We start from the raw sequence: 20,657 nt of genomic DNA, 5'->3' as shown, positions 1-20,657 counted from the left end.
TACCAGTTTGAAGCCTGCTACCCATTCATTTCTTTTGGTGTCCTCTAGTCCTTCTATTATGGGAACTAATGAAGAACTTTTCTTTATACCGCTCCACCCCACTCGTGCTTTTATAGACCTCTATCATATCCCCCCTCCGTCTCGTCTTTTCTAAGCTGAAAAGTCCCAGTCTCTTTAGCCTCTCTTCATATGGGACTTGTTCCAAAACCCCTGATCATTTTAGTTGACCTCCCCTCTCCCACCCTCTCTCTTCCCCTCTCCCACCTCCTTTTCCCAGTCTCCCCGAGTTTTGTTCAATAAAGAGAGTTTCTATTTTTGAACATATGTGTCCTTTATTTTGTACATCAGGAAGGGGGGCTAGGGAGGGGTAAGTAGAAGGAGGTGAGGGAAGAATGGGTACAAGCCCCCAATGGGGAAGTCTGGGGTGGCTCTGCGGGATCCTCGGGGTAGAAGCTCTCCTGAAGCCCCTTGATTGACCCCCTCCCCCCCCCCCCCCCGAGTGCTGATGGCCGAGTGCTGTGATGTGCCAAGTGTGGGCACTCAGGGCACTCCAAGCCAGGACTGCTTTGCAAGCGGGGCACCCCTGAGAACTGTCTGTCCGGGGTGGGGGTCGGGTCCCTTTAAGCACAGCCCTCGGCTAGCCTGAGACAGCAGCTCCACGCTCTAAGTCCTAATCTGATGCCCTTCCAGCACTGCTTCCGGCCATCCTTAACCTCGGTTCAGGGTCCACTCAATGTGGACATGCTAGTTCGAATTAGCAAAATGCTAATTTGAACTAGTTTTTAGGTCTAGATGCACTAGTTCGAATTAGCTTAGTTCGAATTACCTAATTCGAATTAAATTAGTTCGAATTAGTGCTGTAGTGTAGACATACCCTATGGGTTTATGTAGATTACGTGGAACAGTCAAAAGAAGATATGCAAATTCATCATTTTTTGAGGAATTGCAGCTTTTCAACAAAGGGTGGGGGTTCGCCGAAAAAGCTGCGTCTAAATTAGTTTCACTTTCGAAAGCCCTGCAGAATTTACATATCTTTTTTCAACTGTTCTGTGTAGTCTAGATAAGCTCTTTCTTTAAAAAAGAGTAGTTCTGTAGCACCTTAGACACTAACAAAAATGTATATATAGTATCATGAACTTTTGTGGGCACAACCCACTTCCTCATTTTTATTAGCCTCTAAGCTCTGGTCTATATCAGGGAGTTATTTTGAATAACTCAGCTTATTTCAAAATAACAAGCGGAGCGTCCATACTACCAAGCCCGTTATTTCGAAATAAGGTACTTCTTATTTCAAAATAATAACTCCTGCTTTGCATGAGCAATAATGCTTATTTCAAAATAGCAGTATCATGGATTTTTCACTGCTGCTATTTTGAAATAACTACTGCCCAGAGTCATTCAAAGCTTCCTGGTTGAGGTAGCATGTCCACATTAAGGGAGCCAACCTCAAACTAATTTTGAGGCTTCCCTGTAAAGTAGACACGCTATTTTGAAATATGTATTTCAGAAGTTATTAATTCAAAATACGTTATTTCAAAATAATTTCCTAGTGTAGGCATGTCCTATGGTGCTACATGACTACTTGTTTTTTGTTTTTGATTTGGAGGGAGGCATTGAGGTAGTGAGGGAGGAATTTAAAATATAATGATTCATATAAGATTAGTAGTATATTCCATCAATAATGGAGGCAAGAAAAGAAAGGTAGCATTTAAAACTGGTCAATAACCATGTTGTAGATGAAAAACAAACGCCACTTCTAGGAAAAAGTAATAGTACCCTTAAAAACAGGAAGCAGAATGAAGAATCCTGTGTGTTTTCCAAGCTCTCCTTCCTCTTCAGTGCATTTGTGTATCATTTTGTGTATTCCACAGCATCTTCTAGTTAAATATTGAGATAAATGGCAGATTGTTGTGATGAAATGTGCTTCACCACTATCAGCAGAAAAAAGGCTTTTACATTTTATTTTAGGGACAGAGAAAGCAAAAAGCATCATCCAGGTGAAGATCACTCTAAATGTTCTGTCTCTAATGCTGTTTTCTCACTTACCTTGTTACCTTGCTTCAGTGAACCACAGAAGTAAAAAGGGGAACTAAAAGACTTGAGCAGCAATGAAAAGCCAAAATGTCCATCAGCACAGGCAAAACTGAATATTTCACTGCAGATGGCTTGTTGGTTTGAATAATATTTTATTTTTCAATGAAATATTCTTTGATTTAAAGAAGGTTACAAGATCTGTATGCTCCAAACACTTCTGTTAGTCAATATGGTGCCATAGGACTCCTCGCCGCTTTTGAAGATCTATATTGTGATCCCAGCCCAAAGCAGGGGAGGAGTTAATATCATTATTATCACATCCATTTTTCACATTCTTTAACTGGCTAGATGTCCACTACAACAACCCTATTCCCCTAATTTATCTCAAGAGAAACCCAAATCCTGTATTAGTATCTCTAATGCCTGAACACAGTGGGTGTGTCTAAACTACACCCTTCTGCCGACAGAGGGATGTAGATTAGGTACTTTGAAAGTGCAAATGAGCCCAGGATTTAAATATCCTGGGCTTCATTTGAATACTCACGCTCGGGAGCTGTGCAGATCACGCACCCTTTCGAAAGTGAAAGTAAAGGCTAGCTGGGGCTCTGCCGACTAAGGGGAGCTTTTTTGGCAGATCCTGTACTCCTCAAAAAATGATATTTAAATCTGGGCTCATTTGCACTTTCAAAGTGCTTGATTTGCATCTCTCTTCCAACAGAGGGATGCAGTCTGGAGGTAGCCAGCATGATTATCCCTTAATTGGGGCTATGACAGGATGGACAGTGACACAGAGTTATTAGGTCTGTGCTATACCCTGACTTGTAAATAGTTGCTAAAGTTTTCCCAGGTTTATTCCTTTTTTGAGGCAGTGATCCCAGGAAATCTATATGATGACCCAGGACATCAAAATTCCCATTTTTAATCAATTCTATAATCAGCTTGTTGCTCCTACTCACCCAGCATGGACAGCCCTCAAGGTTCTTCTTCAGTCTCCCTGGCCCCAGACCAGAACTCCCATGTCCCTCCCTGCCCCTGAGCCAGCCCCTCCCCACATGGTCACCTTACTGGCTATGCTGTGTGTGTGTCTGTCCTGGTCAACCCACATTGTTTCACCACTGCTGCTGCTGTATGAGGCTCTCCATGTCCTGCTGCCCCCACCAGAGAACTGCCAGATCTCTACCAATGTGGATGGAGAGGACAGGGCTGAAATGCCACTCTAGCAGCCAAGCTCCTCTCTGCCCCTGATCTGCTGAGGCATCCCCAGCACCTAAGGCCATTCTGAGAAGCAACAAGGCTGGCTGCATTAGCAGAATGGCCAGGCTCTGAGGTCTGCTGCCAGAGCCAGGTAAGCAGAGCCATCAGGGCAAAGAGCTGGGGGGAGCTGCCAAGCAGGGACCTCAGGAGCTGCTGCAGAGTGGGAGGAGGGAGGACATCTGTTACTGTTGGGTCTTTTCCGTCCACTCCTCCATTTCTGGCTTGAAAATCTTGCAGCACCTGTCCATACTGGAAGGAGCCATGGCTTCAAAATGCCATGCTCTTCCAAGATCCAGCTTGACTCCTGAGCACTGAGTGAGAGAGAGAGAGAGAGAGAGAGAGCCTCCAATGTTCTCAGCAGCATCCTTCATATATCTTTTTGTCTCCTGTTCTAGCCACTTATTCACTTGGCTTGGGTTTCTGAGTTGGTAAGAGCTGTTGTTCAGTCATTGGGGCTCCCATTGGGACCTGTTGTATTAATTTAGATGGAATATTGGGCCTTAAAGAATCAAAAATGTTAATTTGACCCTGTCACTGTCCAACATTTAACAGTGTAAAACAAGGTTCAGGATTTGGTATACAGAGACTTCAGCCTGCTTAGAACCATGGCAAGCAGCATTTAAAATCCTTTTTACTTGTATTAAAGATAGAGGTAAAAAAAACAGTTAAGGCATTTGCAATATAAGGTATTAAGTTCTGAGGTTTTCATTTTAACAACATCCCTCGCTCTCTTTCTCTTTTGGAGAGAATTTTTAGACAGAAGCTAATTCATCACAGACAATTCCTAGTTCAAATCCATTCATAACTATGAGAGAGATCATTTGTTTTGGTGATGTTCGGCATGCTTGCATTGGCTGTATATTGTGGGAAGGCTTGTGAGCATGTAAAGCACCTAAACTGACTGCATTTCTTCAACAGGACAGATTCCTAGAAGGCTGGATTATTTTTTATGGAGTTGTTGGAGGGGTGCTATGTTTCATTAATTTTCTAACATGTATTTAACACACATGCCAGCTCAACTTCAAATGTTGCTGCAACACTAATTCACACATAAAGTTGTTAATTTTACAAATCAGATAGATAGTTGCTTTCCGATCTGAAAACATGCCATAATTAATTCTTACTATTAATAATATTACTGTGCACTAAAGGCCCTAGCCAAGATTGGGATCCTGTTGTGAAAGACATGGGCTCAAAAATATAGGACAACATAGCCTATTGTTTAAAGAGTTTAAAATCTAAGGCTCATTTACTAAGCATGTTATTGCATGGCAAACCAGAATGTGAATCTACATCAGGGCTACAGAAGACCCAGGGGCCACAATGATACCCACAGCACATGCTAAGGGGCACAAATTAAGTGTGGTTGCATTTACATGCAAATGTATATACAAATATATGCAAATAGTTTCTCTCACACTGATGGGTATGAATACAAAGATTAAGCATTAAGCTGCGGTGTCTGACACAAACAGCACCTTTCAGGCTCTGCTCACAAGGCTAAGTAGCCTGCACTTCCCACAATACCCTGGTGCTCCCGGCACCTCCTCCCTAGAAATGCCAACACCCTATACCTGTCTGTTCCAGCCAGCCTGTCCGCTTGTGTCTTTCGATGCTCAGCCCACCAGGGAGAGGCCTTGCTGTTGTAGAGCGTGTTCCCAGTGGAGGCTATGTTCAAAGGATCCCACCCGCGGGCTGGGTGTTGAGCCCCGTGTAAATGTAAACCTCACTGTGGGCTGCAAACAAATAGGCCATGGCAAACTGATCTACACACTAGTTTGCTGTGCAATAATATCCCATAGCTACAAGAAACAAAATACAGGACTATGTAGCACTTTAAAGACTAACAAGATGGTTCGAGGACTGGTTTTGTTCAATATCTTTATTAATGACCTGGATGAGGGGATAGATTGCACCCTCAGCAAGTTTGCAGATGACACTAAGCTGGGGGGAGAGATAGATACGCTTAAGGGCAGAGATAGGATCCAGAGTGACTTAGACAAATTGGAGGATTGGGCCACTAGAAATCTCATGAGATTCAACAAAGACAAGTGTAGAGTCCTGCACTTGGGACGGAAGAATCCCAAGCATAGTTACAGGCTGGGGACCAACCAGTTAAGTTGTAGTTCTGCAGAAAAGGACCTGGGGGTTACAGTGGATGAGAAGCTAGATATGAGTCAACAGTGTGCCCTTGTAGCCAAGAAGGCTAATGGCATATTAGGATGCATTAAGAGGAGCATTGCCAGCAGATCCAGAGATGTCATTATTTCCCTTTATTCGGCTTTGGTGAGGCCACATCTGGAGTATTGTGTCCAGTTCTGGGCCCCCCACTACAAAAAGGATGCGGAAGCATTGGAGAGGGTCCAGCGGAGGGCAACCAAAATGATTAGGGGGCTGGAGCATATGACCTACGAGGAGAGGCTGAGGGACTTGGGTCTGTTTAGTCTGCAGAAGCGAAGAGTGAGGGGGGATTTGATAGCAGCCTTCAACTTCCTGAAGGGAGGTTCCAAAGAGGATGGAGAGAGGCTGTTCTCAGTAGTGACAGATGGCAGAACAAGGAGCAATGGTCTCAAGTTGTGGTGGGAGAGGTCCAGATTGGATATTAGGAAAAACTATTTTACTACAAGGGTAGTGAAGCATTGGAATGGGTTACCTAGGGAAGTAGTGGAGTCTCCATCCCTAGAGGTATTTAAGTCTCGGCTTGACAAAGCCCTGGCCGGGTTGATTTAGATGGGATTGGTCCTGCCTAGAGCGGGGGGCTGGACTTGACGACCTTCTGGGGTCTCTTCCAGTTCTATGATTCTATGATAAGGGGATGGTTGGATGAAATAACATGATCTTGGTAACTAATTGACCATTCATTATCAGTTGGAAATAGGTCAATGGAGGGATGATAGGAGTTGCTATAGGGAACTTTCTGGGTGTCTGGCTGGTGAGTCTTGCCCACATGCTCAGGGTTTAGCTGATCGCCATATTTGGGGTCGGGAAGGAATTTTCCTCCAGGGTAGATTGGCAGAGGCCCTGGAGGTTTTTCGCCTTCCTCTCTAGCATTGGGCACAGATCACAGCTGAAGGACTCTCTGCATGTTGGGTCCTTCAAAGTATTTGAATGCTTCAATATCTTTGATATAGGTGAGAGGATTATTCTAAGAGGGGTGGTTGAGATTCTGTGGCCTGCACTGTGCAGGGGGTCAGACTAGATGATCATAATGGTCCCTTCTGACCTTAAAGTCTAAAGTCTATGATGAACTTTTGTGGGCCAGACCCACTTCCTAAGATCAAATAGTGGAAGAAAATAGTCACAACCATATATACCAAAGGATACAATAAAAAAAATGAACACATATGAAAAGGACCAATCACATTTCAGAACAGAAGGGGGATGTGGGGGGGGGGGGGAGGTAAATGTCTGTGAGCTAATGGTATTAGAGGTAATAATTGGGGAAGCTATCTTTGTAATGGGTACAAGTGCACTGAAAGTCACAGAGTGAACTTTGGCTACCGCTACTTATAAAAATGTACAAAAGCATAAGAAGAAAATATAATGAACAGGAACAAGGATCCACAAGTCTCACCTAAATTTTATTTTATTTTTTTTAATTAAAGAGTATCCATCATTAAATCCCTGGGTACATCTACAACACACATAATGAACCTTGAAGTACGGAGAAATGTGAGCAAGAACATTTTTCCCCTACCACAGAGTGAGTAAATCCTTTGCAATTTATCTTTTAGGCAAAATCCTTAGTGAATAAGTGGACCTTGCATTATGCCCTTAAGGCTCATAAATGACCACATGGCACCTAAAACAGGGAGAGGGGTACAAAAAATTGGTTGGTGGGTAGCTTTGCAGCACTGACCCACCCCTGTACCCCTCCCCCCCCCCCCCCCGCCAGGAATGTAAGGTTGGAAGAAGGCTCTTTAAAGATGCAAGCACTGGTGTTGAAAACCCCTTACTCCAGGCAAGACAGCAGCTGGCAGCAGAAGATCCAGGCACAATGGATCCACATGGCTGAAGGACGGTGAGAGCAGGGAGAAGGGATATGAAGCTGCCGTCCTCCAATGACAGGACTGGCATAGTCAGGCCAGAAGCAGCTCACAGGGAAGGCGAGTCAGCTAGTGTGATTGCTCAGCATTTGATCATATATCCAGACACTGGGAGGGGGAGGTGTTATAGCTTTCCTATTTTTTTCCACCCTGATTTTACCAGAGGCAGGAAAAATCATTTCAATACCCATCCTTTTCTTCCCTCTCTCAGAGTTGTAGAAATGGGTCTTGCAGCATAGTAAATAGTCCAGGGCCAGGAATGAGAGTCACAAAATTCATATCAGGTGTATATGGAGTGTGTACACCTGATCGGGATACTAATGGAGTTGCATAGCAGCTGAAAGCTAATCTGTTATTGTTGTGACAACTTCAGGCATCTGTGGGTGATGGGTCCGGCCTGAGTTCCAGGGGAGGCCCCACATGGACAGCCATATAGGAGTCGGGAGACAGACAAAGTGCGGAAGATCCACCACGTGGGACAGAGAGGTAGTGGTGTATTTGAAGCCCCTAAGCACAACGTTCCAGTCATTAAGACACATAACCTCTTGGAGGACTCTTCAGTCTAGCAGTACAGATATAACAAAATCCAACTGCTACAAGTTGAAGCTAAACAAATTCAGTCTGGAAATAAGGTGCAAATTTTTAACAGCAAGGGTAATTAACCATTGGACGAATTTACCAAAGATTGTGATGGATTTTCCATCACTTGAAATTTTAACATCAGAATTGGATATTTTTCTGAAAGATAAGTTTGAATGCAAACAGGAGTGAATTCAGGGAAATTCAATTGCCTGTGTTATGCAGAGGATCATGCTTGAAAACTACAATGGCATCTTCTGGCCTTAAAACTCCATGAATCCATGTAAGACAGTAGAGATAAATTCTAGTATGCTTACCTATGACTTCTGAGAATTGCATTAGTATGCACCACAAAGCTAGCACAGCCAAGAAATGAAAAGTGACTTTCTGTATTAGCTACAGCTTTGAATTGGTCCATGTAGAACAATTTGCTATACTTGAACGATTGCAAAGACATGGATCACTGTGGCAACATAAGCATCTGAAAGGAAATTTTCCCAAATTACTGGTTGAAAGATGAAGGATAATGTTGCTTAAAATCAACATGAGCACTGAAGGCACTCAGGGTGCTTCTACACAGCAGGGCTTAACTCAAAATTAGCTATGCAAATTGAGCTATGTCAATTGCATAGCTTATTTTGAAATAGCTTATTTCGAAGTGGGAAGTGTCCACACAGCACTTATTTCGAAACAGAGCACTCTTTCTCTGACTTCCCTTATTCCTCATACGATGAGAGTTACAGGAGTCATAGTAAGAAGTCCTTTAGCTTGACAGTATTTTGACATTTTTCAAAATAACTGCCTGTTGTGTAGATGCGCACTAAGTTATTTCAGAATAGCGGTAGTTATTTCAAAATAGTGTTGCAGTGTAGACATACCCTCAGATATGCTGGTGAAGAGGGTGGTATAAAATCCCATATAAAATAGTTTAGACTAGATAATAAGGGATTGATTAGTACTCCTTATCTAAGACCTATAGGTGGAAAAGCCCCTGTGTAAGGGTGTGTCTACACTTCAGGTTAGAAGTGTGTGTTCCAGTTCAAGAAGATATACCCATGCTAGCTCTGATGAAGCTAGAACACTAAAGAACAGAACAGCCATGGTGGCTGAGCAGCAGCTGGATGCCCTTAGTACATGCCTCCATGAAGTTATATACATACTCAGAGAAGCGAGTCCCTTCTTCTACTCTTGCTGCTTTGGCTACACTCCATTTTTTAGCTTGCTCAGAATTAGTGTGTATAAGTCTCCTCAAAGTGGAATTTATATCTCCAGTTCAAATTGTAAACACATTCAGAGGGCTGTGGGGAGGGGAGATTCCTCAATACCAAAGCCATTCTTATGTGCTTCCCTCTCTCCACCAGCATCATCTGGACATAGCTCCACTCAACCCTGTTCTGTACACTCCCCCTGAAATTCTGATACCGGTCACTGTTGGAAATAGGATACTGAACTTAATGGACCATTGGTTTGACCCAATATGACTATTCTTATGTTCTAACTGACTCATCTACAGCTCAAGGCCAGCTGGGCAGAAGAACAGAGAAATTATTCCAAGAGCTAAGTGTTAAAGCATGATGATGTCATTGCAGCCCAAAATGTTTTCCTTACTGGCTTTATATGTAACTACACGTTAAACAGGAGAGCAGCAGACTACAGCATTACTATACCCTTCACTAGAGAACACTTCCAATGGATGAGCAAATCCCTAAAATCATTTCTGGGACTTCTCCCACAGGAAGCAACAGAATGATGAAAACACAGTCCCAACTATTACAGTATATAGATGGGTTATCAATTTCTAATGGCCAATGGGATTGAAGGCTGCTGACACCTGGCCCATTTTCGCCACCATAAAAATGAAACAAGTGTAGTCACTCACGCTATCACCAAGCGAAACCCCATCTTTAAAACAACAAAGAAAAAAGATTCCAGAGAGCACCTGGGTAGATTTCTTGTCCCAATTTTTTTCAGTTGCCTTTTTAAATTAATTTGGCAACTGTCATAGCTGGTAAGATTGTGTGACAACACCAAGGCTATGTCTAGACTGCAGGCCTCTTTCGAAAGATCGCGTCTAGACTGCAGGCGGATCTTTCGAAAGAGAAATCCGCTTTTTCGAAAGAGAGCACCCAGCGAGTCTGGATGCTCTCTTTCGAAGACGGCCTCTTTACATTGAAGAACGCCTTCTTTCGAAAGAGGAACTTTCGAAAGAAGGCGTTCTTCCTCGTAAATTGAGGTTTACCGCCATCGAAAGAAAAGCCGCGTTCTTTCGAAATAATTTCGAAAGAACGCGGCTTGAGTCTGGACGCAGGGGAAGTTTTTTCGGGAAAAGGCTACTTTTCCCGAAAAAACCCCTGAGTCTGGACACGGCCCAAGAGAGGATTTCCTTGAGCAAGGATCTAAGATCTAATTTGAGGAAAATTGCCACTTTGCATCAGGAGGTAACCATATCTGCCAATGATGAGTCCAATACACCCTTACTCATTAAAAATAAATAAATCTTATACAGACATGAAGCTTAGTCTCACCAGTTGTAGACTGCAGAGCATCCAAAAAGTAAAAGTGGATGAAACTGAATGAGAAATAACCATATTTTCCCACCCTCCTGTGTCTAGAAGCTCACTGTTTCTTACTCTTTTCTAAATATAAAATTGATGCCAAGAGGGGACAAGGATTACAGATTGTGGGAAGTATAAGAAACTTGATTGCAGTGTTTCCAGAATTAGGAAAATTTCTCTTCCACTCACAAGGTAGGAGAATGGGAAGAAAGCCCAACAGTTTTGTTGTCTCCATGTTTTTTCACTTCACAGAGTAAATAGAGGCTGTAATACCTGATTGTGACAGGCCATATCAACCCTACATAAGTGCAGCAAAAGTTAACCCTGCACTCCTAGTTGCAGAGCCTCACCCTCTCGGGTTTGCTTGGCATGCTCCAGCTGGAGGTCAGATATAAATGTGTGCAGAGCCTGACTGACTGCAGGTGCGGAAGGAAGGGCCATGCTAGGTCCTGAAGAAGGATTGCCTGTATGTCAGGATGCTGATGTCAGCCAGCATCAGTAGCCTGGGAGAGGCAAAGGACCCAGAAACACAGAAATACCAAGAGCTGGGTTGGAAGTAAGTCAGGGGACTTTTTCAGTGCATTAGTGTATTTCAGTGTATTAGTACTGGGACAAGGCTCAGTGTGTTTCAAGGAGAGCTCCGTCATGCTGGGGGCAGGCACACCAGCCACCAACAGAGCCCTGAATTGGGACCCAATGAAGAGGGCAGACCCAGGTCCTCCTACCCTGAGAATCCCCTTTCCTCAGAGTGGGGCTCTGCACTCCTTGCAGTTGACTCAGATCCCTAGGTCATGCTACCCTGAGAAAGAGGGCTGCACTGTTGACTCTGGCCATTATACCACACTACCCTGAGAAAAAGGGCCATGCTATTGAATCTGGCTACCAGGTTATGCTATTACAGTAGCTAGGACCATGGGGAGGACCCAGACTGTTGAGTCACGTGGCGTGGAGACCTACCACAGGACCATAGAGAACCAAGTCCTCACTTGAAGGTGAAGGTTATATCGACCCTATCATACTAATACAAAGCAAGGATGGATTTCTTTCAACATCTTTCAGTTGACTCTACCTGAAAGCAAAGGGAGCCAAGAGAACATGAGCAGTTACATTGCTGACCCAGTGATCCTAGAGTTGCTACCTCAAAATTGTGGAAAATTTACCACTAGACCACTGTAAAAATAAAAATAAAAAATGGAAAATCTTAAGTTACGTAGAAGAAAGATAGTATTTTCTGATGGGTTTGTAAAGAGCCTAGCATGCCAGATTCCAGATCACTGGTTGGGGCCGTAGATACCACCAGTGTACAAAAAAGTTTAAAAAATGATGTGAAGGCCAGAAAGTATGAACAGGCATACAAAAATTGAATCCTACAATGTATGCTTAGGGAGAAGCTTATCTGTGCTGTCTCAGAAGAAAAAAAATTATCTAGTGTTTTAACAGCCTGAAGACCACAAGCACTTAGAAGAACAGATCTCTTCAGTAACCTGACTTCTGCAATCATTTTCTGTGATGAAATGAAATGGATCTGAGTAACTAATACTTGTATAATGAACAGTTCACTATTTCTTCTTGGGGATTCACTCCTCTCTACATCATTTTAAAAAGTGAGTCTTTATTGTATACAATTCCTAAGCCACTAATTGAAAATGTATTATGAAAGGGAATGCATGGCTGAGATGTTTTATTCAGTTCCAGTAACAGATTCAATGACATTTTCAGCAATAGCTCTCCATTATCCACATTATATTACTTGGTAAATTTAGCAGAAAGAAGGGGATGGAAAAATATGAAAACAAGAAATATGAAAATAATGAAACTTTAATGTAGCACACAAAGTGTGACAGATGTAATACCACAAAGAGTCATTAAATACTTCCAAGTCCATCTCTTTATCTCTCTCATCCCGTCACTATCAATTATTCCTAATGTTTCTCCTTTTCCTGCTAGACCTAAGGAAGTAAAATTAATTTGGGTTGTTTGCTTGTTATCTTTCCATCCAAACTGGCTACTGGCATTTCAAAACCCTGTGATACAAAATCTCTTTTAGTGAAGAAAATTATAGTGATTCTACAAGGTATGCCATTCATCATTGTAGAATTTGTTTATTTCTTGCTTATGTTTTTTCTTAAAGTTTAAACAATACCAATGACTACAGTTCCTAGCTAACCTACTTTTCTTAAATTTGCTCATTGTTTTTCAGATCCACAACATTTTCCAATAGCAGTTATATTAGTCTTTTTAGCATGGATCAATGCAGATGAAAGAGTGCCATGAGAAGAGCTCATTTGTCCTTGTCAACTGTGGATAACTGCCTAAATGCACTTAAAATAAAATTACAATGGAAATAGCCTGATCCTATCAGCTTTATTTAAAGTAATAAGCACTATTAGGTCTTTAAGGACTAATTTAAAGTTGTGATCACTTACAAAGATGTAGTGAATTCACCTACAGCAATATGTAAAGTGGTCAGCTGATGTATTAGACTACATATAATGAAGCATAGAGGACAAAAAGCTTTTCACACAAATTATGTTAGGAATAGGCTGATCCTGGCACAGAAATTCAAATTTGACAGCTAAGGTCAATTATTTCCCAGTTTTGGTAACCATTCCCAGTTCAAATGTATTTCCAAAGCCACAAATTCATGCAAAACTGTAGTAATCAGTAATATATAGGACTGTTAATTAATCACACTTAACTCACAGAATTAACTCAGAAAATTAATTTGCAATTTAAAAATTAATCGTGAATAATTGTTAGACTGAAATTTAAGTCATTTTCAAATATATTACAACACAGAATACAAAGTGTATACTATCTACTTTATATTTGTATTACAAAAGCTTGAATTATAAAAATGATAAAAAGAGATAGTATTCAATTCACCTAATTCAAATACTGTAGTGTATTCTTTATCATGGAAGTGTATTTTACAATTATAGAATTATGTACAAAATAATTGCTTTCAAAACCAAAAAATGTAAAACATTAGAGTCTAAAGTTCACTCAGTCCTACTTCTTGTTCAGCCAATCACTAGACAAACAAGTTTGTTTGCTTTTGTGGGAGATACTGCTGCCTCCTTCTAATATATAATGTCACCTGAAAGTGAGAACAGGCATTTGTACAGCACTTTCGTAGCCAGCATTGCAAGTATTTGCATGCCAAATATGCTAAACATCTGTATCCCCTTTCATGCTTCAGGTCAAATTCTATAGGGCTTGCTTCATGCTGTAAATTACTTAATTAAATTTGTGACTGAACTCCTTCAGAGAGAATTGATTATCTCCTACTCAGTGTTTTTCTGCATTCTGCCATATATTTCACTAGCAGATTTGTCCAGTGTTGCTATGGTTTTGGGGGGAAAATAAACGTTTTTTGGAGGGCGGGGAGGGAAATAAAAGGAAAATGCACATGCTTTATTTAAAATTATTGTATTTTTCAAAAAATACAGCATTATTTTTATTAAGTTAATCTTTATTTCAAATTTCTTTAAAAACTATTTTTAATTTTTCCTATTTAATAGTTTTTTAGTAAATGTTTTAAAATAGGAATTCCATCAAGTGTCTTTTTTCCTAATCCCTATGAACACTTATCGTTTGCTATGTTTTAAGGGCGATAGCCAATGAGGTTTTCAAAAACATTTTCTTCTAGTTTTCAGACCTTAAACTTTGATTTAGCTGTGCCAAAACAGAACACTTCTCCAAATTTCTCTCTTTCACCCCTTTTCTGTAAGGTTTATTGAAAAGCAAGCCTATTTCAGGTTCATCCTATTTTTTCTACCTCATCTTGTTTCAGTTTCTTTTAAAATTTGCTCAGTTTGCTCTCTCTCACATGGTAGTGCAGCCCAATAGACAGTGTCAATGGTCACACCCTTCTTTCTCAGGGCGGTAAGGTCTAATGGCCAGAGTGAATGGTCCAGTCCTTTCTTTCAGGGCAATGAGGCCTAATGGCCACAAAGTCAATGTAATTCCCCCTGTGGTCAGGGTAGTATTGCCTGGTGGCCACAGAATCAATATATTTCCACCCGTGGTCAGGGTAGTTTGGCCTAGTAACCAGCATAAGAACAATAGACATAGATCCTCGTATGGGTTTGGTGAGGAAGGGATATGGTGACCCAGGTCCTCTCTCCCATCCCTGAGCCGAGTCAGCAGTGAATTAGTCCACTGCTAGCTCAGTAGGGAATCCTACCTCAACATGACAAGCTCCTTGGGGTTACAATAGAATCATAGAACCATAGAGCTGGAAAAGACTTCAGAAGGTCATCAAGTTCAGCACCCTGCTCTAGGCAGGACCAATCCCAACTAAATCAACCCGGCCAGGGCTTTGTCAAGCCGAGACTTAAACACTGCTAGGAATGGAGGCTCCACTACTTCCCTAGGTAACCCATTCCAGTGCTTCACCACTCTCAGTGAAATAGTTTTTCCTAATATCCAACCTGGACCTCTCCCATCACAACTTGAGACCAGTGCTCCTTGTTCTGCCATCTGTCACTACTGAGAACGGCCTTTCTCCATCCTCTTTAGAAGCTCCCTTCAGGAAACTGAAGGCTGCTATCAAATCCCCCCTCACTCTTCGCTTCTGCAGACTAAACAGACCCAACTCCCTCAGCCTCTCCTCATAGGTCATATGCTCCAGCCCCTAATCATTTTGGTTGCCCTCTGCTGGACCCTCTCCAATGTGTCCACATCCTTTTTGTAGTGGGTGAGGGGGTCCAGAACTGGACACAACACTCCAGATGTGGCCTCACCAGAGCCAAATAAAAGGGAATAATGACATCTCTGGATCTGCTGGCAATGTTCCTCTTAGCGCATTCTAATATGCCATTAGTCTTCTTGGCTACAAGGACACACTGTTAACTCATATCCAGCTTCTCATCCACTGTAGCCCCCAGGTCCTTTTCTGCAGAACTACTACTTAGCTGGTTGGTCTCCAGCCTATAACAATGCTTGGGATTCTTCAGTCCCAAATGTAGGACTCTGCACTTGTCCTTGTTAAACCTCATCAGATTTCTTGTGGCCCAATCCTCCAATTTGTCTAAGTCACTCTGGACCCTATCTTTGCCCTCAAGTGTATCTACCTCTCCCCCTAGCTTAGTGTCATCTGCAAACTTGCTGAGGGCGCAATCCATCCCCTCATCGAGGTCATTAATAAAGATATTGAACAAAACCGGTCCTAGAACCAAACCTTGGGGCACTCTGCTAGAAACCGACCACCATCCTGACATCGAGCCATTGATCACTACCCACTGGGTAGCTGATCACTACCTGCCTTCTAGCCGGCTTTCTATCCATTTATCCAATCCACATTCCCTTAACTTGCTGGCAAGAATATTGTGGGAGACCGTATCAAAAGCCTTGTTAAAGTCAAGGTATATCACATCCACTGACTTTCCCATGTCCACAGAGCCAGTTGCTTCATCATAGAAGCTAATCAGATTGGTCAGGCACGACTTGCCCTTTGTGACTCCATGCTGACTATTCCTAATCACTTTCCTCTCTTCCAAGTGCCTCAAAATAGATTCCTTAAGGATTCCTTCCATGATTTTTCCAGGAACTGAGGTAAGACCGATCAGCCTATAGTTACCTAGATCGTCCTTCTTCCCTTTTTTGAAGATGGGCACTACATTAGCCTTTTTTCAGTCCTGTGGGATCTCTCCCGATCTCCACGATTTTTCAAATAAAATGGCCAAAGGCTCTTCAATGACATTTGCCAACTCCCTCAGTACCTTCGGATGCATTAAGTCCGGAGCCATGGATTTGTGTACGTTTAGCTTTTCTAAATAGTTCCTACCTGTTCTTTACCCACCAAGGGCTGTCCATCTTCATCCCATCTTGCGTCACTTAGAGCATTAGTCCGGGAGCTGACCTTGTCCGTGAATACAGAGGCAAAGAAAGCATTGAGTACTTCAGCTTTCCCCACATAATCTGTCACTAGGTTACCTCCTTCATCCAGTAGTGGCCCTACACCTTCTCTGATCACCTTATTCTTGTTAACATGCCTGTAGAAACCTTTCTTGTTATCCTTCACATCCTTTGCCAGTCGCAATTCCAATTGCGCTTTTGCCTTCCTGATAACCCCCCGGCATTCTTGAGCTATACATTTAAACCCCTCCCTGGTCATTTGTCCAAGTTTCCACTTTTTGTAAGCTTCCTTTTTGTGCTTAAGTTCACCAAGGATTTCCCCTGTAAGCCAATTTGGCCTCCTACCATGTTTGACTCTCCCTACGCATCGGGATGGTTTCTTTCTGTGCCTTCAATAAGGCTTCTTTAAAATATTGCCAGCTATCCTGGACTCCTTTCCCCTTCATGTTAGCATCCCAGGGGATTCTGTCCATCAGATATCTGAGGGAGTCAAAATCTGCTTTTTTGAAGTCCAAGGTGTGTATTTTACTACTCTCTTTTCTTCCTTTGGTCAGGATCCTGAAATCTACCATCTCATGATCACTGCTTCCCAGATTGTCACCCACTTCTGCTTCCCCTATTAGTTCCTCCCTGTTTGTGAGCAGAAGGTCAAGCTGCGTACAGCCCCTGGTTGGATCCTTCAGCACTTGTACCAAGAAGTTATCCCCATCATTCGCCAAAAACTTCCTGGATTGCCTGTGTACTGCAGTATTGGTTTCCTAACAGATGTCAGGGTGATCAAAGTTCCCCATGAGAACCAGGGCCTGCAAACTGGAAGCTTCTCTCAGTTGTCCGAAGAAAGCCTCATCCACCTGATTTGGTGGCCTGTAGTAGACACCAACCACAATATCACTGCTGTTATTTGCACCTCTAAACTTAACCCATAGACTCTCAACAGGTTTTTCTCCCTCTTTATACTGGAGTTCAGAGCAATCATAGTGCTCTCTTACATATAGTGCAACTCCTCCTCCTTTTCTACACCTGCCTGTTCTTCCTGAACAGTCTATATCCTTCCGTGACAGCACTCCAGTCATGCGAGTCGTCCCACCAAGTCTCTGTTATCCCAATTAAATCAGATTTCTTGGACGGAGTCAGGGCCTCCAGTTCTCCCTGTTTGTTGCCCAGGATTCTTGCATTAGTATACAAACATCTCAGATAACCAGTTGATCGCCCTATCTTCCCCATTCGAATCAGGAGTCCTCCTTTCTTGCTCATTCCTCTTTGCATTTCTTCCCGGTATCCAACTTTCCCACTCCCCTCAGGGTTTTGGTCACCGTCCCCCAACTAACCTAGTTTAAAGCCCTCCTCACTAGGTTTGCAAGCTTGCTCGTGAAGATGCTCCTTCCTCTCTTCGTTAGGTGGATCCCATCTCTTCCTAACAATCCTTGTGCCCTGAACAGAGTCCCATGGTCTAAGAAACTGAAGCCCTCTTTGCGATACCACCTGCGCAACCATGCATTCACTTCCTCAATTCAACGATCCCTGACCAGTCCTTTCCCTTCAACAGGGAGGATGGACGAGAACACTACTTGTGCTCTGAATTCTTGGATCCTTCTTCCCAGTGCTACATAATCCACAGTAACCTGCTCAAAGTCATTCTTGGCCGTATCGTTAGTTCCCACATGGAGAAGCAGGAAGGGGTAGCGATCCGAAGGTTTGATCAGTTTGGTAAGCCTCTTGGTCACATCCTGAATTCGAACCCCCAGTAAGCAGCACACCTCTCGAGATTCCAGGTCTGGATGGCAGATGGATGGCTCAGTCACTCTTATGAGGGAGTCCCCGACCACCATCACCCATTACAATTCCCTGCCTTGGGCTACTTCCTACCAGTCTCTTGTGGGTAGTTCTCACCATCCCTTTGATGAAGGGGCTTCACTTGCAGTCCCTTGCAGACTGGCTGCTGTGGTTTGCTCCATTGGTGGTTCCTCTCCTGGAGCTCCTGTGACAACACCTTCCCCTGTGGCAGGTAGCCCTAACTGAGCAGCTCCATGGGCTCTTATAGCCAGCCTCCAGCTGGAGCATGCCTGGTAAGGCTGTGGGGATGTGACCTCTTTGGCTAGGTGAGCTAGGTTAACCCCTTCAGACCCAGTTCACAGTTGATACACTCCGTCACAAGCCGTCTCAGAAGATGACCCAGCTCATGTGCTTAAGAACACTTTCACAGCAGATTTGACAAAATGCAAAGGCAGCACCATTTTGAGATTTCTAAAAATAACTACAGCTTTCCACCCAAGGTTTAATCAACCTGTTGGTGGCATCCAACTCAAGTGGTGAAAATGAATAATTATTAGTCTGTTCTGCTTTTGGATCATTATCAAACAGAACCCATCATCAGCATTCATGTATTTCCTCTGGACTTGTGGTTGAAGCATGAAAGACCATATTAATTTTTAGCAGATCAGGCACAAATATTTGGTGATACTGGGGACAACAATGCCATGTGAGTGCCTGTTCTCACTTTCAGCAGACATTATAAAAAAAAAAGCAGGCAGCATTCTCTCTTGCAAATTGTAAGCAAACTTGTTTTAGCAATTGACTAAACAAGTAGAACTGAATGGACCTTAGGCTCTACATTTAAACATTTTACACCATTTTATCTTTGAATGCAATTAGTTACACCTCGTGTTACACCTCATGGAATGAGGTGTAACAGTTAACTCAAGCTAAGGATTTAGTTCGAGTTAACGTTTGACTGCCACGTGTAGCCACGGGCAGTTAGTTCAGACTAGGGGTATTTAAAAATGGCACCTAGACGGAAAGATGCAAATGAAGCCCGGGATATTTAAATCCTGAGCTTCATTTGCAACTTCGAAAGCCTACATTAGCCTCCCTAGTTTGAACTAGGGGACTATTATAGACATACCATGAGTGGGCTCCATCTGACCTCCTGGGGGCGGAGCCCCTCCCTGAGCTTTGGAGGGCAGCACCTGGCCCTAGATACCCACCTGACCAGAAACCTGGAGGTGGGACCAGAGATATAAAAGGCCAGGCAGAGAAACCAGTGAAGCCCCAGCGACTGAAGGAGCCAGAAGCCTACCCTGCACACCCAGAGGAGGAGCTGGACCCAGGGGAAACCAAGGACTGGCTTGGGACACTGGGCCCACAGCTCACAGATTGCCTGGATAGACTGCTTACCTGACCAGAGGTTCTTGAGTGACAGATCCCCAAGGACTTGCACGGGACCCAGGTACAGCACAAAGGGGAGTGTGGAAAGAGCCCAGGGAAAGCTGACCTACTTTTGGCTGAGCCAGAGCCAGGTCAGCGTATTGTGGAGAAGATCCTCACTGACCCAGCAGCAGACTGTTCTGCTGCTACCAGGGCCCCGGGCTGGGATGCAGTGAAGTGGGTGGGCCTGCGTCCCCCCTGCTACCTCACTCTTGGGTGGCAGACTCCCCCCTTGGTTGTTACCAAATCACAGCCTACATCTACTGGACCTCCACCTGAGCACGGGGATCCAGCTGAGTGAACACATTAAGATTATTTGATTATCTGTTTGCTCACTGCCCCGCACCAATGCTTTGAACTGTTTGCTTGCCGCCCCACCCTGAGCAAGGGCTTGGGGCTCTGAACTATTTATTCTCACCCTCCCTGAGCAAGGGTCTGGGCTCTAGACTAAAACCACCACTAATTCCCTGAAAGACTAAGCGGCGTGTAGCGGGTTGGAGTGGCTGCCCAGTGACCCCGAGTGGGGACGCCCTTCCCTGAACCTTACCAGCTAACAAACTGACTATATTCCAAAATAACATAGTGCATGTCTACACTACGAGCCTTTATTTTGAAATAATGTCACATTGGAAGACTTCTTATTCTGACTCCTGGAAATCCTCATTTTATGAGAAGTAAGGGAAGTCGAAGGAATAGCAATTGACGTAGCTCAAATTGCATAGCTTAATTCAACTTTAGCCCTGCCGTGTAGATGTACCCTCGGAGTCTAGAACCTGGGACTGTGCTGCCAACATATTGACATCACTATTGGAAACATAGGTTGGATTTCTGTCAGAAAAATCTGTGAAGCTAGACACTGCAAAAATGTAATACCCAGCAGGGCCTGATTGCACACACTGATTAACAGAGAGTCCAAATTATAGTCTCCTTAGCCATTCCAATCTTTTTTTCTCCACCAAGACACTAGATAGACATTATGATAGTTATGTAAAACAAGTTTAATCAAACAAGGAGTTCTTTGAATCCCAAGAGATCAGCAACATAGCCAGATCAAAATACAACTCAGATCTTATCCAATAATCATACCTAACTATGTATAGCAGAGCTGAAGATTCAAATGATT

Source organism: Pelodiscus sinensis, chromosome 3, assembly GCF_052426305.1.
Source record: "Pelodiscus sinensis isolate ZL-2025 chromosome 3, ASM5242630v1, whole genome shotgun sequence".
Classification (NCBI taxonomy): Eukaryota; Metazoa; Chordata; order Testudines; family Trionychidae; genus Pelodiscus; species Pelodiscus sinensis.
Note: the sequence above shows the minus strand (reverse complement) of the source record.